At 34.1% G+C, this 14,526-nt stretch overlaps 1 protein-coding gene across 2 annotated transcripts in view; it reads left to right on the top strand.

The window, feature by feature from the left end:
• SCAF8 (SR-related CTD associated factor 8) overlaps window positions 1–12,363 on the top strand; it is a 579,788-nt gene extending 567,425 nt beyond the window's left edge. Inside the window, exons 23-25 of one of the 2 annotated variants that reach the window (XR_008402065.1) lie at window positions 10,144–10,319; window positions 10,787–10,843; window positions 11,611–12,363. The gene's annotated coding sequence lies outside the window, so the exon portion shown is untranslated. Of the gene's footprint in view, window positions 1–10,143; window positions 10,320–10,786; window positions 10,904–11,610 lie in introns of those variants that run through there. The other variant, XR_008402066.1, reaches the window with a different exon arrangement.
• The last annotated feature ends 2,163 nt before the right edge of the window (window positions 12,364–14,526 follow it).

The raw sequence follows: 14,526 nt of genomic DNA, 5'->3' as shown, positions 1-14,526 counted from the left end.
AGCACTCAAAGGTCAAAAGAAAATAAGTGGTTTATTTTGCTTAAATCCCTGTTAGCCAGAGACATCAATTCACCCCAAAACATAAACGTGAAATTAAAATGAGGAATTAAACATTACCAGGCCTGGTATAATCAACAATTCAAACACATTTGTACTAAACATATCTAGAAAGCACATAAGTGTGACAACACGCTTCCTAATATTGATACAATTATGTGTTAAATTTTGCAACAAAATAACCATAAGATAATGAGAACAAATGTCGCAGAATCGGAGCACTTAGTGTATAAAACACGCTCCTTTGAAATGGATAAAATTACCACAAGAAAGTTCCAGTGTTCCTGTGTAAACCAGCTGATAATATGAGAACAGCTTCACCACAACTCGCGGTACATGCCTTTAGCCTGCTGGATTAAACTTCCACCATGTCCTTTGCAAGACAAACTGATTTCAGACAGCTCAGGACTCCGGTCATATCCATGGCACAATGGGCTCCTCTTTATTGCTGCACCTTTCTGATTGCAAGACAGAAGCTTTAGGGCTCCAAGGCTGCTGAACATATGTGCTGGTAAATCCAAATCACCTTGAACACGGTCACTCCATTAACCGCTGCCAGGTAAGTTATTCCTCTTCTTCAAAAGTTACCGCTCTCATGAAACGTCAGGCATAAAAAATACCGCACCTGGTGTTCCCAGGCGGTCTACCATCCAGGTATTGACCAGGCCTGGCCCTGCTTAACTTCTGAGATCAGACGGGATCAGGATCAGTTAAGCAGGGCCAGGCCTGGTCAGTACCTGGATGGTAGACCGCCTGGGAACACCAGGTGCGGTATTTTTTATGCCTGACATTTCATGAGAGCGGTAACTTTTGAAGGAGAGGAATAACTTACCTGGCAGCAGTTAATGGAGTGACCGTGTTCAAGGTGATTTGGATTTACCAGCGCATATGTTCAGCAGCCTTGGAGCCCTAAAGCTTCTGTCTTGCAATCAGAAAGGTGCAGCAATAAAGAGGAGCCCATTGTGCCGTGGATAAAACCGGAGTCCTGAGCTGTCTGAAATCAGTTTGTCTTGCAAAGGACATGGTGGAAGTTTAATCCAGCAGGCTAAAGGCATGTACCGCGAGTTGTGGTGAGGCTGTTTTCATATTATCAGCTGGTTTACACAAGAACACTGGAACTTTCTTGTGGCAATTTTATCCATTTCAAAGGAGCGTGTTTTATACACTAAGTGCTCCGATTCTGGGACATTTGTTCTCATTATCTTATGGTTATTTTGTTGCAAAATGTAACACATAATTGTATCAATATTAGGAAGCGTGTTGTCACACTTATGTGCTTTCTAGATATGTTTAGTACAAATGTGTTTGAATTGTTGATTATACCAGGCTTGGTAATGTTTAATTCCTCATTTTAATTTCACGTTTATGTTTTGGGGTGAATTGATGTCTCTGGCTAACAGGGATTTAAGCAAAATAAACCACTTATTTTCTTTTGACCTTTGAGTGCTGCCTTGTCATTCTTTTGCATAGCTTAAGCTAATAATGGCTATGTCTTTTCTTTTTTATCATATTATGTATATTGCTTTATGACCTGGTCTCTATATTTATATCAACTGTAGAGTGCACACACTCCTTAATTTAAAAAAAATAAAAAATTATACTGGGCCTTATTTCCTACATTCTCGTATATCTAGAGTTCCAATCTGAACATATAATACAATTCTACACAAGAATCATAGGCCTAGATTTGGAGTTTGGCGGTAGGTTTTAGGCTACCGCCGGTATTTGGAGTCAGTCAGGAAAGGGTCTAACGCTCACTTTTCAGCCGCGACTTTTCCATACCGCAGATCCCCTTACGTCAATTGCGTATCCTATCTTTTCAATGGGATCTTTCTAACTCCGGTATTTAGAGTCGTGGCTGAAGTGAGCGTTAGAAATCTAACGACAAAACTCCAGCCGCAGAAAAAAGTCAGTAGTTAAGAGCTTTCTGGGCTAACGCCGGTTTATAAAGCTCTTAACTACTGTGCTCTAAAGTACACTAACACCCATAAACTACCTATGTACCCCTAAACCGAGGTCCCCCCACATCGCCGCCACTCGATGAAATATTTTTAACCCCTAATCTGCCGACCGCCACCTACGTTATCCTTATGTACCCCTAATCTGCTGCCCCTAACACCGCCGACCCCTGTATTATATTTATTAACCCCTAACCTGCCCCCCACAACGTCGCCTCCACCTGCCTACACTTATTAACCCCTAATCTGCCGACCGCAGAGCGCCGCTACTTACGTTATCCTTATGTACCCCTAATCTGCTGCCCCTAACACTGCCGACCCCTATATTATATTTATTAACCCCTAATCTGCCCCCACAACGTTGCCTTCACCTGCCTACACTTATTAACCCCTAATCTGCCGAGCGGACCGCACCGCTATTATAATAAAGTTATTAACCCCTAATCCGCCTCACTAACCCTATAATAAATAGTATTAACCCCTAATCTGCCCTCCCTAACATCGCCGACACCTAACTTCAAACATTAACCCCTAATCTGCCGACTGGAGCTCACCGCTATTCTAATAAATGTATTAACCCCTAAAGCTAAGTCTAACTCTAACACTAACACCCCCCTAATTTAAATATAATTTAAATCTAACGAAATAAATTAACTCTTATTAAATAAATTATTCCTATTTAAAGCTAAATACTTACCTGTAAAATAAATCCTAATATAGCTACAATATAAATTATATTTATATTATAGCTATTTTAGGATTTATATTTATTTTACAGGTAACTTTGTATTTATTTTAACCAGGTACAATAGCTAAAATAGTTAAAATAATTACAAAATTACCTGTAAAATAAATCCTAACCTAAGTTACAATTAAACCTAACACTACACTATCAATAAATTAATTAAATAAAATACCTACAATTACCTACAATTAAACCTAACACTACACTATCAATACATTAATTAAATAAAATACCTACAATTACCTACAATTAAACCTAACACTACACTATCAATACATTAATTAAATACAATATCTACAAATAAATACAATGAAATAAACTAACTAAAGTACAAAAAATAAAAAAGAACTAAGTTACAAAAAATAAAAAAATATTTACAAACATCAGAAAAATATTACAACAATTTTAAACTAATTACACCTACTCTAAGCCCCCTAATAAAATAACAAAGACCCCCAAAATAAAAAAATGCCCTACCCTATTCTAAATTACTAAAGTTCAAAGCTCTTTTACCTTACCAGCCCTGAACAGGGCCCTTTGCGGGGCATGCCCCAAAGAATTCAGCTCTTTTGCCTGTAAAAAAAACACATACAATACCCCCCCCCCCAACATTACAACCCACCACCCACATACCCCTAATCTAACCCAAACCCCCCTTAAATAAACCTAACACTAAGCCCCTGAAGATCTTCCTACCTTATCTTCACCATACCAGGTTCACCGATCGATCCAGAAGAGCTCCTCCGATGTCCTGATCCAAGCCCAAGCAGGGGGCTGAAGATGTCCATGATCCGGCTGAAGTCATCATCCAAGCGGGAGCTGAAGAGGTCCATGATCCGGCTGAAGTCATCATCCAAGCGGGAGCTGAAGAGGTCCATGATCCGGCTGAAGTCTTCTATCAACGGCATCTTCAATCTTCTTTCTTCCGGATCCATCTTGCAGACCTCCGACGCGGAACATCCTGCTGGCCCGACGGACTACCGACGAATGAAGGCTCCTTTAAGGGACGTCATCCAAGATGGCGTCCCTCGAATTCCGATTGGCTGATAGGATTCTATCAGCCAATCGGAATTAAGGTAGGAAAATTCTGATTGGCTGATGGAATCAGCCAATCAGAATCAAGTTCAATCCGATTGGCCGATCGGAACAGCCAATAGAATGCGAGCTCAATCTGATTGGCTGATCGGATCAGTCAATCGGATTGAACTTGATTCTGATTGGCTGATTCCATCAGCCAATCAGAATTTTCCTACCTTAATTCCGATTGGCTGATAGAATCCTATCAGCCAATCGGAATTCGAGGGACGCCATCTTGGATGACGTCCCTTAAAGGAGCCTTCATTCGTTGGTAGTCCGTCGGGCCAGCAGGATGTTCCGCGTCGGAGGTCTGCAAGATGGATCCGGAAGAAGATTGAAGATGCCGTTGATAGAAGACTTCAGCCGGATCATGGACCTCTTCAGCTCCCATTTGGATGATGACTTCAGCCGGATCATGGACATCTTCAGCCCCCTGCTTGGGCTTGGATCAGGACATTGGAGGAGCTCTTCTGGATCGATCGGTGAACCGGGTATGGTGAAGATAAGGTAGGAAGATCTTCAGGGGCTTAGTGTTAGGTTTATTTAAGGGGGGTTTGGGTTAGATTAGGGGTATGTGGGTGGTGGGTTGTAATGTTGGGGGGGGGTATTGTATGTGTTTTTTTTACAGGCAAAAGAGCTGAATTCTTTGGGGCATGCCCCGCAAAGGGCCCTGTTCAGGGCTGGTAAGGTAAAAGAGCTTTGAACTTTAGTAATTTAGAATAGGGTAGGGCATTTTTTTATTTTGGGGGTCTTTGTTATTTTATTAGGGGGCTTAGAGTAGGTGTAATTAGTTTAAAATTGTTGTAATATTTTTCTGATGTTTGTAAATATTCTTTTATTTTTTGTAACTTAGTTCTTTTTTATTTTTTGTACTTTAGTTAGTTTATTTCATTGTATTTATTTGTAGATATTGTATTTAATTAATGTATTGATAGTGTAGTGTTAGGTTTAATTGTAGGTAATTGTTGGTATTTTATTTAATTAATTTATTGATAGTGTAGTGTTAGGTTTAATTGTAACTTAGGTTAGGATTTATTTTACAGGTAATTTTGTAATTATTTTAACTAGTTTAGATATTTTACCTGGTTAAAATAAATACAAAGTTACCTGTAAAATAAATATAAATCCTAAAATAGCTATAATTTAAATATAATTTATATTGTAGCTACATTAGGATTTATTTTACAGGTAAGTATTTAGCTTTAAATAGGAATAATTTATTTAATAAGAGTTAATTTATTTAGTTAGATTTAAATTATATTTAACTTAGGGGGGTGTTAGTGTTAGGGTTAGACTTAGCTTTAGGGGTTAATACATTTATTAGAATAGCGGTGAGCTCCAGTCGGCATATTAGGGGTTAATGTTTGAAGTTAGGTGTCGGCGATGTTAGGGAGGGCAGATTAGGGGTTAATACTATTTATTATAGGGTTAGTGAGGCGGATTAGGGGTTAATAACTTTATTATAATAGCGGTGCGGTCAGCTCGGCAGATTAGGGGTTAATAAGTGTAGGCGACGTTGTGGGGGGCAGATTAGGGGTTAATAAATATAATATAGGGGTTTGCGGTGTTAGGGCAGCAGATTAGGGGTACATAGGGATAATGTAAGTAGCGGCGGTTTACGGAGCGGCAGATTAGGGGTTAATAATAATATGCAGGGGTCAGCGATAGCGGGGGCGGCAGATTAGGGGTTAATTAGTGTAAGGTTAGGGGTGTTTAGACTCGGGGTACATGTTAGAGTGTTAGGTGCAGACGTAGGAAGTGTTTCCCCATAGCAAACAATGGGGCTGCGTTAGGAGCTGAATGCGGCTTTTTTGCAGGTGTTAGGTTTTTTTTCAGCTCAAACAGCCCCATTGTTTCCTATGGGGGAATCGTGCACGAGCACGTTTTTGAAGCTGGCCGCGTCCGTAAGCAACTCTGGTATCGAGAGTTGAAGTTGCGTTAAATATGCTCTACGCTCCTTTTTTGGAGCCTAACGCAGCCATTCTGTGGACTCTCAATGCCAGAGTTATTTAAAAGGTGCGGCCAGAAAAAAGCCAGCGTTATCTACGCGGGTCGTTACCGACAAAACTCTAAATCTAGCCAATATTGTTTTAATGTTCACATAGATGTGATATTCTCCATATACAATTAAACATTGGATATCAATACCAATAGTTTGTGCATCGAACACTATTGATTTAGCTATCGACTTATATGCAAATCTTGGTGTAGGAGTAATATTTAACTATATGGTCTCATGTATATTTTTTTGACACCTACGAATTAACATTGGCAACACCTAAAAACAAAAAGACTAGGTTATGCAAATAATATCTAACAAGTTAAACGGAAAATGCAACTGTATGGATATGTACCCCTTTAAGGATCTTTACCTAATTTGTAAATATTTTTTAATGATTGGGACACTGATTATAGATATACAATAGATCTTTTCTGATCACACATTCATAACAATAGCACAATATTATTTCCTACTAGATCTTCACCTCGGTACAAGTGAAACGCCATTACAATATATTATAGTATACAATATACTATAATATAGTATAGTATACATATACACTATTAATGTCATTCTCACATATGATGTTAAATGCACACAGGTTCATTGCAACCAGATCCCAATTCAGCCGTACTATGCCCTGCAGTATATGATCGGGTAATTAATTGTGAATGGCACACATTTTTTGTTCCGAGGCGATCACATCAAAATACCATATTGATGTTAATCAGATTGGATTGATAAGTAATAACACATTAGTATTGTAATGACTATTGTTATGTTACATCCTATTTTGTGACCAGTATGATCTATTGACCATGATAATATTGCAGCATCAGCACCACATTAGGGGAGAATTCTAGCCCGCTAATATATCCAATAAGCGTGCAGGTTACGTTTGACGAATAATTCCTCAGCCACACAGAGTGGGCCTAACGATGGGCGTAATCGTTTACACATAGCGATTGGAGGACATGTAGGCGTCTCTTGCTGGGCACACTGTCATTGGCTAGGGGTAAATCACACACTGATATATAAGACTGTGCACGCTGGAGCCTCGGCTTAAACAACTTTACATTGTGAAGTATAACATTGAGAAAGGCTATTTATTAGCCAAAACGCGTTTGTTTTAAACTACTTTACTTGCATACCGTTCAGTCACTTCAGCCACCTGATGCCGATGTTTCCCGTTATCGGTCAGGAAACAGAGGAGTGACTGTCGGCTTGCCCTGAGTTTGTTTGTTTGTTTGCTTGGTAGTGGGTTTTAGATTTCCTTAGGGGTGTTTACCCCATTTTAACTATATATATTAAAGTATGGTTTTTATACTATTTCTAATTTAGTTCTAGTAAGGATGAGTGCTATATAAGCCCCTGTCTTTTTTCTGTCTCTCCCTTAGTTGCATTAACCTTTAAGGGGCAGCACCGGAATCTGGTAACAGATTCTTTTCCTTACTAATCTATGGTGCAGTGCCAATTTAAAATATTTTTTCTAGCATATTCAATTCAAATTGTATAATGGTAATGGAACATCTCCTGCTTTTGCTCTCCTCTCTAACTCACCAAATCTCTCGCCTTCTCTCTCTCTTCTAGTCATTCATCTCCACACTGTCTTTCCTGTCCCTCACAAAGTCTTTTGTCCCTTTCTAACCAATCACCTCACTTTCCTTATCTCTGAACAACATCATAGGTAGTCATTACTCACAAGAGGAAGGTTACTCTTATTTTGGTCACTACTTATATAGAGATCATGGGCTCCATGTACTAAAGCGTCAATTTTCTCGCCGACAACGTGTCTGCTCAACTTGCTTTAACTCGCAGCTAGCGAGATGTTGCCCGCCTGCCATATGTGCTAAAAAACATCCAAAAAAATCTTGCGTCTAATCAGCATCGAGCACTGGCGAATGATTCATACATATGACGCCTCGCTAGTTGCGAATGTACTATTATTTGCTTACAACTTGTCAGTCATGTTTGTCCCACGTGACTGTAAGGTGTCAGAAACGTAAGATTTGTCGCGGGAACATATTGCAGCACTATATAAAGTAGAATTTATCAATTTTGTCAGACTGCATAGTTCCCGAACTTGAAGCTTTACTGACTTTTATTGTTATTGATAAATTAAGTATGGCTACTTCTCGATCGGATTCACAATCCAAATCGAAGAATCCACACTTTTCACATCAGCAGAACCTGGTTCTTGTTGATATGGTTCTAGACTTGTATGACAATTTATTTGGACTCGGATAACATATGCTGTCAGTGCTCAAGGACCTGGGAAAAAGGACGTTGACCAAATCAAAAAAAGGTACAATGACATAAAAAGATTTGCCAAAGCCAAATAGGCAAAAGAAAAAAATTCTACTCATGCTACCGGTCGCTGATCTGACCGATTACGAGTAGAGACTGGTGCAGCGTCTAGGCCCAGAAGTAATCGTTGGGATCACAGATGATTGTGATAGCGACCTAAGAGGTATAACATAACTCAAATTACTTATTAGTATTTAAATTGAATTATTATTGTAATTATCCAGTAGAGTCAGTTTATCAAAATATTTATTTAAAGATATTTTGGCAAATCAATTTTTATTGGCGACAATTTTGATTATGTAAAATATAGGCCTATTACTGCTAGATTTTTGTATAGCTTTCTAAATAACATGTTATGTAATCGTCAGGATCACAGATGATTGTGATAGCGACCTAAGTGGTAAAACATAACTCTAATTAATTAGTAGTATTTAAATTGAATGATGATCATATTGTAATTATCCAGTAGAGTCAGTTTATCAAAATATTTATTATTTAAAGATATTTTGGCAAATCAATTTTTATTGGCGACAATTTTGATTATGTAAAATATAGGCCTATTACTGCTAGATTTTTGTATAGCTTACAAAATAACTATTGTTATCTAATTTACTTCATTCTCTTGATATCCTTTGCTGTAAAGCATATCTAGAAATGCTTACTAGCTGCTTGAACATAGATGCCTCTAATAGAAGTATATTTGAATGTATTTTAAAATTTTATTTTCTTTCTGACTCATTAAATAAAATTTTGTGGTTTAATGTCCCTATTAATCAAATCAAAAGAAGCTCCAAACAATAGTATTTCTATGTGAGCTCTGTATTAAATTAACGTTTGCAGATACAGTGCTAGATATTTGTACCCTAATTTAGCTTTTAATAATATATTAGTTAAAATTCTATTGAAATGCATATACATACAAACTTCATAGTATAAACCTACAAATGCAGAAACACAAACGCTTCAGTATACATTACACACGCATATACACACACACTACATATACACTTATACATGCAGATAAACACACACTACATATCATACACTTACACATTCAGATACTCACTCACAGTAGTGTAGACTTAATTCATGCATATACACACACTATACATGCAGATGTTCTCAATCGATGAAGATACTCAGTTATACATGCAGATACTCACAATTATTATCTTAAAATTATACATGTAGATACACAGACTACATTAGCATACACCTATACATGCATATACACACCCACTATTTTTTTGGAGGTCGTACATATAGATAACAATCTTATCATGATATTGGTTTTAGAGTGGATTAATGAGTGTTTGTCTACAATGCTAGTATTAAATAAATAGTCTAGACTTAACATGATATTGGTTGTTACAGTGGATTAATCAGTGTTTAAGTGCTAGTATTAAAAAATACTCAAGACTTGGCTTTACATAAAAGAATACTCCTGAGGTTATGTAATCTTTCAAAGAACAAAAGAATTATGTGAATGGAATTCTGTCTTTTAACTTGTCATTTCATTAGCACATGAAGAAAGCACTCTTTCTTTAACAATTAATCCTAATAAGGGAATAAATTCAATTATGTATCAACAAGCTGTTATAAGTAGTCTTTGAACTTGTCATTTAATTAGCAAATGAGCAGACGACTCTTTCTTTTACAATTAATTGTTAATAAGGTAATAAATTCAATTATGTGTCAACAAGCTTTTAAAGTTTTTTTTCAATACAAACAACCTTGAGTGTCTTCAGAATGTTTTAATGTCCTTAAATAAAATTAGGATTAAGGTTTGTTTAATATTAAACATTATGTTACTATAAAGATACTAGCCCTTTGTTTAATGTTAAATTCAATTTATTCAACCTGGATCATTATCTGTGTGCTACACTGTCCCTTTCAATAACCACTATTAATATTTAAAATTTTATTTGTTTATTAATCTTCTATTTATATAAACAATGATTAACGTTTAATTTTATTTATCATTTATCTGTTAACAGCTCGACCACAATCGGTGACGGCTAGGGTGGTGATGATCATGCTTCAGCCATTCCATCAACCTCGTCCAGAATGTCGATGACAAGTGGTGGTGTCCTTACTGGACAATTGATACGCAGACATCATCTACTAGCCATACCTTGTTATCAGCTGATACACTTCCACATTTAAATTTTTGGTGTGTAAAACATTAATTATCAATTGTGCATATTTTTTTTAATTAAAAATATTGCACCATTTTTTTCATTCTCACTGGTCATATTAATTTTTTTTAGAAATAATGAAAACATTAATGTATGAACTTTTTATTATTTTGAGATTACATGAAATTGAGTGTATTATAAAGGCTGTATATCCATATTTTGAGTTTTGAAATCTATTTTTCTAGACACTATATGAATTCCTGTTTTTGTTTTTTTTTGTTCTGTTATTGGTATTCTATTGGAAAGCAAACCTAATAAGGTTTATATCAAAAATTCTAATTCCTTGAAGGCCTTTTTTTTTTTTTTTTTCAAAGCGGGGTAGAGCTAGCTCACGTAGGCCATATAGATAACATTGATATAACTGACGTCTTATTTTTTGTATTTAAAAAATAAATAAATTATATGTTAATATATTTTTATTTTATTTTATTTGTAACCACAGCTGACCTTGGACATCTTTTTAGGACCATGACGGGAAGTTCTCCACGGTTGTTTGATGGTGAGTATCTCTCTCTTTTTTTTAAGATTTTGGTTTTTTATAGGCATCTATATCGACAATGAAACATATTCAAAGATATTTAATTTTTTTTATATATATATAGATTTATATTTATCTAAATAAAATATATATATATATCTATATATATTTAATATATATTTATATATATATACATTGAGAGAGAGAGAGATTTATATATATATTATATATATATATAATATATATATATAATATGATATGCAAAAAAGGCAGCACTCACTGGTCATTTGTAATTAAAATTTTGCTTTTAATAATACAAAAGCTTAAAATCTTGTGAAAAAAAAAAATTTTGCACTCTGGATAATATGTTACTAAAATGCCTTGGGTGCTGATCAAGTATAAGTTAAACAGCAAACTGAGTAGCAGTACAAAGGTTTTATATCAAAGTGTTAACTTTATTATTCGACATTTGTGTGTCACAAACTACCCATCCACAGACTTACAAAGACGCACGTGTAAGCCTGAGGACGGGTTGTTTGTGAGCCCAAAAATCCATTAATTAATAAACTTAAAACATTTTAAATAACACATTTGGAGTGCTATTCTGTTTGATGTGTATATATATATATATATATATTTATTTATTTTTTTTATAAATATATATATATATATATATATATATATATGCAGTATATATATATATATATATATATATATATATATATATATATATATAATTTTTTTAATATATTCATATATATTATTTTCTTCATTTGTAATTTTCACAGATACAGAATAATCATCAAGGGAGGTAATTTTAAATATGGTTGCTGTAGAACCAGAAATACCAGAGATGGAGGAACATCAATCCGGGATTTGGGAAGTGAGACCCCGGAATATTTGGATGAAATCATGGATGTACAACCAATGGAAAATCCATCAACCTGTTCCTGATGAATCAGAAGTTCATGAACCAACACTTCAAGAAAATGTACAGCCAGCACAACCACAAGCTCAGGAAAGACCAGTGGTACCTGGCAACTCTGAAATCGATTAACAACTTGATGATGTGTGTCTCAATGAAATGATCTCTCTTGCTAGGACAATATAGGGTGGATCATAGAGAGTTACAAAATGTTATAATCGCACACCTGGACCGAAGTTCGTCATTAGCAGAAAGACAATTGCAATTAGACAGAGAGAGGTTTGATTGGCAGAGGCGAATGGCATGAGGAACACAATGAACAGATCAATCGTTCATTACGCCTCGCAGACACACAGTGAATGTTCTCCTGTCCATTATTCGGGAAAGACAGGGTCCTTCGGACCCCAATAGGCCAGGACATCAGTGATAGCCATTAATTTTGTTTTTATATTTATACATCTAATTCACACTGTTTGTGATTTTGCACTTTTTTATTCATTTTTTATTTTTGTTCAATATAATTTTTTATTTTTGAGTTCCATTAATATATATAAAAAAAAATTAACATTTGTTATTTAAATAGATTTTTTTTAATACAATTTGAAAAAACAAGGAATCCAATTATTTTTTCTGTGAAATTATTTTTTATTTAAATAAAAATAAAAATTTATTAAGTGGTAAACAATTTTTATTTTTCAAAAATACAATCAACATTAATGTTTGTTTTTTTGATGGTTCATAAAGTAATACTTTTTATCAACATATAAAAAGAAATTGAAAGTATTATTTTAAAAAAAATGCTTTTAAATGCCATATTTTTTGTACAAAAAATCAACTTGCTCCATCAATATTCCCCATTGTTGACCTTATTTTTGCCAATTTAATTTTGAAATTATCATCCGTAAAAGTTTGTGTGCTTTCATCTATTTTCTCTTCAAAAACTTACATACCTTAAAATAAATTACAAAAAAATAAATTTACATATTAATCACATAACAAAAATATAAACGATATATAGATATCTGTATATACCTTCTTTTTCTGTCCTGCACAATATTTTCCTCTAATATGGGAAACATCGCTTGAACCAGAGGCTATAGTAATATAAATACATATAATTTTTAATTTATCATTAATTGCTTTGAAATATTTTCGATTTTTGACAAAGGGAAATAAATAATATACCTTTGTCTATCATATTTTTTATAGGAGGAACCATATTTTGTCCCATCATATTACTTTTGGTGATCCCATGCCATCCAATTCTATTTCCACTTGTACCGCTTTGTCAAACAATCGACCTTTTTAGAAATTTAGAAAAAATAAAAATTAATATCACATTATTTTTTGAATATTTATATTTCCTAAAAAAAAATTAAAGGAAAATATCTAATACCTCTTCCAACATTAGTATCATCATCGTTTGGGCATGTGTCATCTACATCAAGATCAAAGTAATAATTTTTGTTGTTGTTCAAACGATGGATATCTTCATAAGAACATCCCGGGATATCTACATGTGCATTAGATTATGAAATAGAACAGATTTAATTAATTTAAAATTAATATTATGATTGTGATGCAATTATTTAATTATTACTTTTTTTATTGTCAATTTCTAAAACCTTGTAAACCCTGTTCTATCGTTATGTACCTTTTTGAGTGTTGACAGACAATTTTTTTCATTGCTCTGCTATTTTTTTGGATGTCATTGGTTTGTCCATAAGTGTCAAAGGAAGTCGGTGGTGAAAGTGATCCCCACTATTTGGAGTTTCAATTTTTTTGGACTTTGATTTTGATTTTTTTCATATCTGTTTGTAAAAAATTAATTTACATTTTATAGTTTTACTGAATAATACATGTTAATTTTCATTTCATATATGCAAGTTGAAGGTATACTAAACACAAACATTTCATTTCATGATTAATAATAATAAAAATATATGATTAAATAGCTTATTGAATGCTATTATCAATTTAGATTTGCTATTGTGATATCTTTATGTAAATATAATTCATTTAAAGCTTAGTAGACAGTCCATTTTCGGTTAATCAACAAGTCTATAGCTTACTTATTGGTGGATACATTTAGAAAAACAATAAGCTATTATAAACAAGGTTTTAAAAAATAAATGTACAGTCTATTAAACCTAAAGGAACACTGAACACAAATTTTGTCTTTCAATATTCAGATAGAACATTACATTTTAATAATCTTTCAAACTAACTCCTATTATCATTTTATATTAATTCTCTTGATATCTTTATTTGAAAAATAACACATAAATCTATTTGTTTTAATTCACTACTCTGTACAACAGTTTTTCATTGGTGGATGCATTTATCCACCAATCATCAAGGACAACCCATTTTGTAAAACAAAAATTGTTCAAAACATCTAAAATTGCATTATTGATTTTCAAATAAAGTTAACAAGAGAATGAATAAAATCTGATAATAGGAACAAATTAGAAAGTAGATTAAAATGTAATGTTCTATCTGAATACTGAAAGACAAATGTTGTGTTCTTTGTTCCTTTAAGTTTAATAGACTATTATTGAAATTAAATCAAGGGAGAAAGGTAAAAGATGGCGCAGTTATTAAGAATACTAGCAATAACGCTTAAAAATTATAATTACTATCAATAACGCAAAACAGTTATACTTACAGTTTCTTATTAGACGTTTAATTGAATTATAATAGTTAGTCTCCCTACGCCTCAAATCACTGTACTTTCTTAGGCATTGACGTCTTGTCCTTTTTATCTTTGATACTCTAT

The sequence above is a fragment of the Bombina bombina genome, chromosome 4 (genome assembly GCF_027579735.1).
Source record: "Bombina bombina isolate aBomBom1 chromosome 4, aBomBom1.pri, whole genome shotgun sequence".
Lineage (NCBI taxonomy): Eukaryota > Metazoa > Chordata > Amphibia > Anura > Bombinatoridae > Bombina > Bombina bombina.
This window is presented reverse-complemented; position numbering and strand designations above follow the sequence as displayed.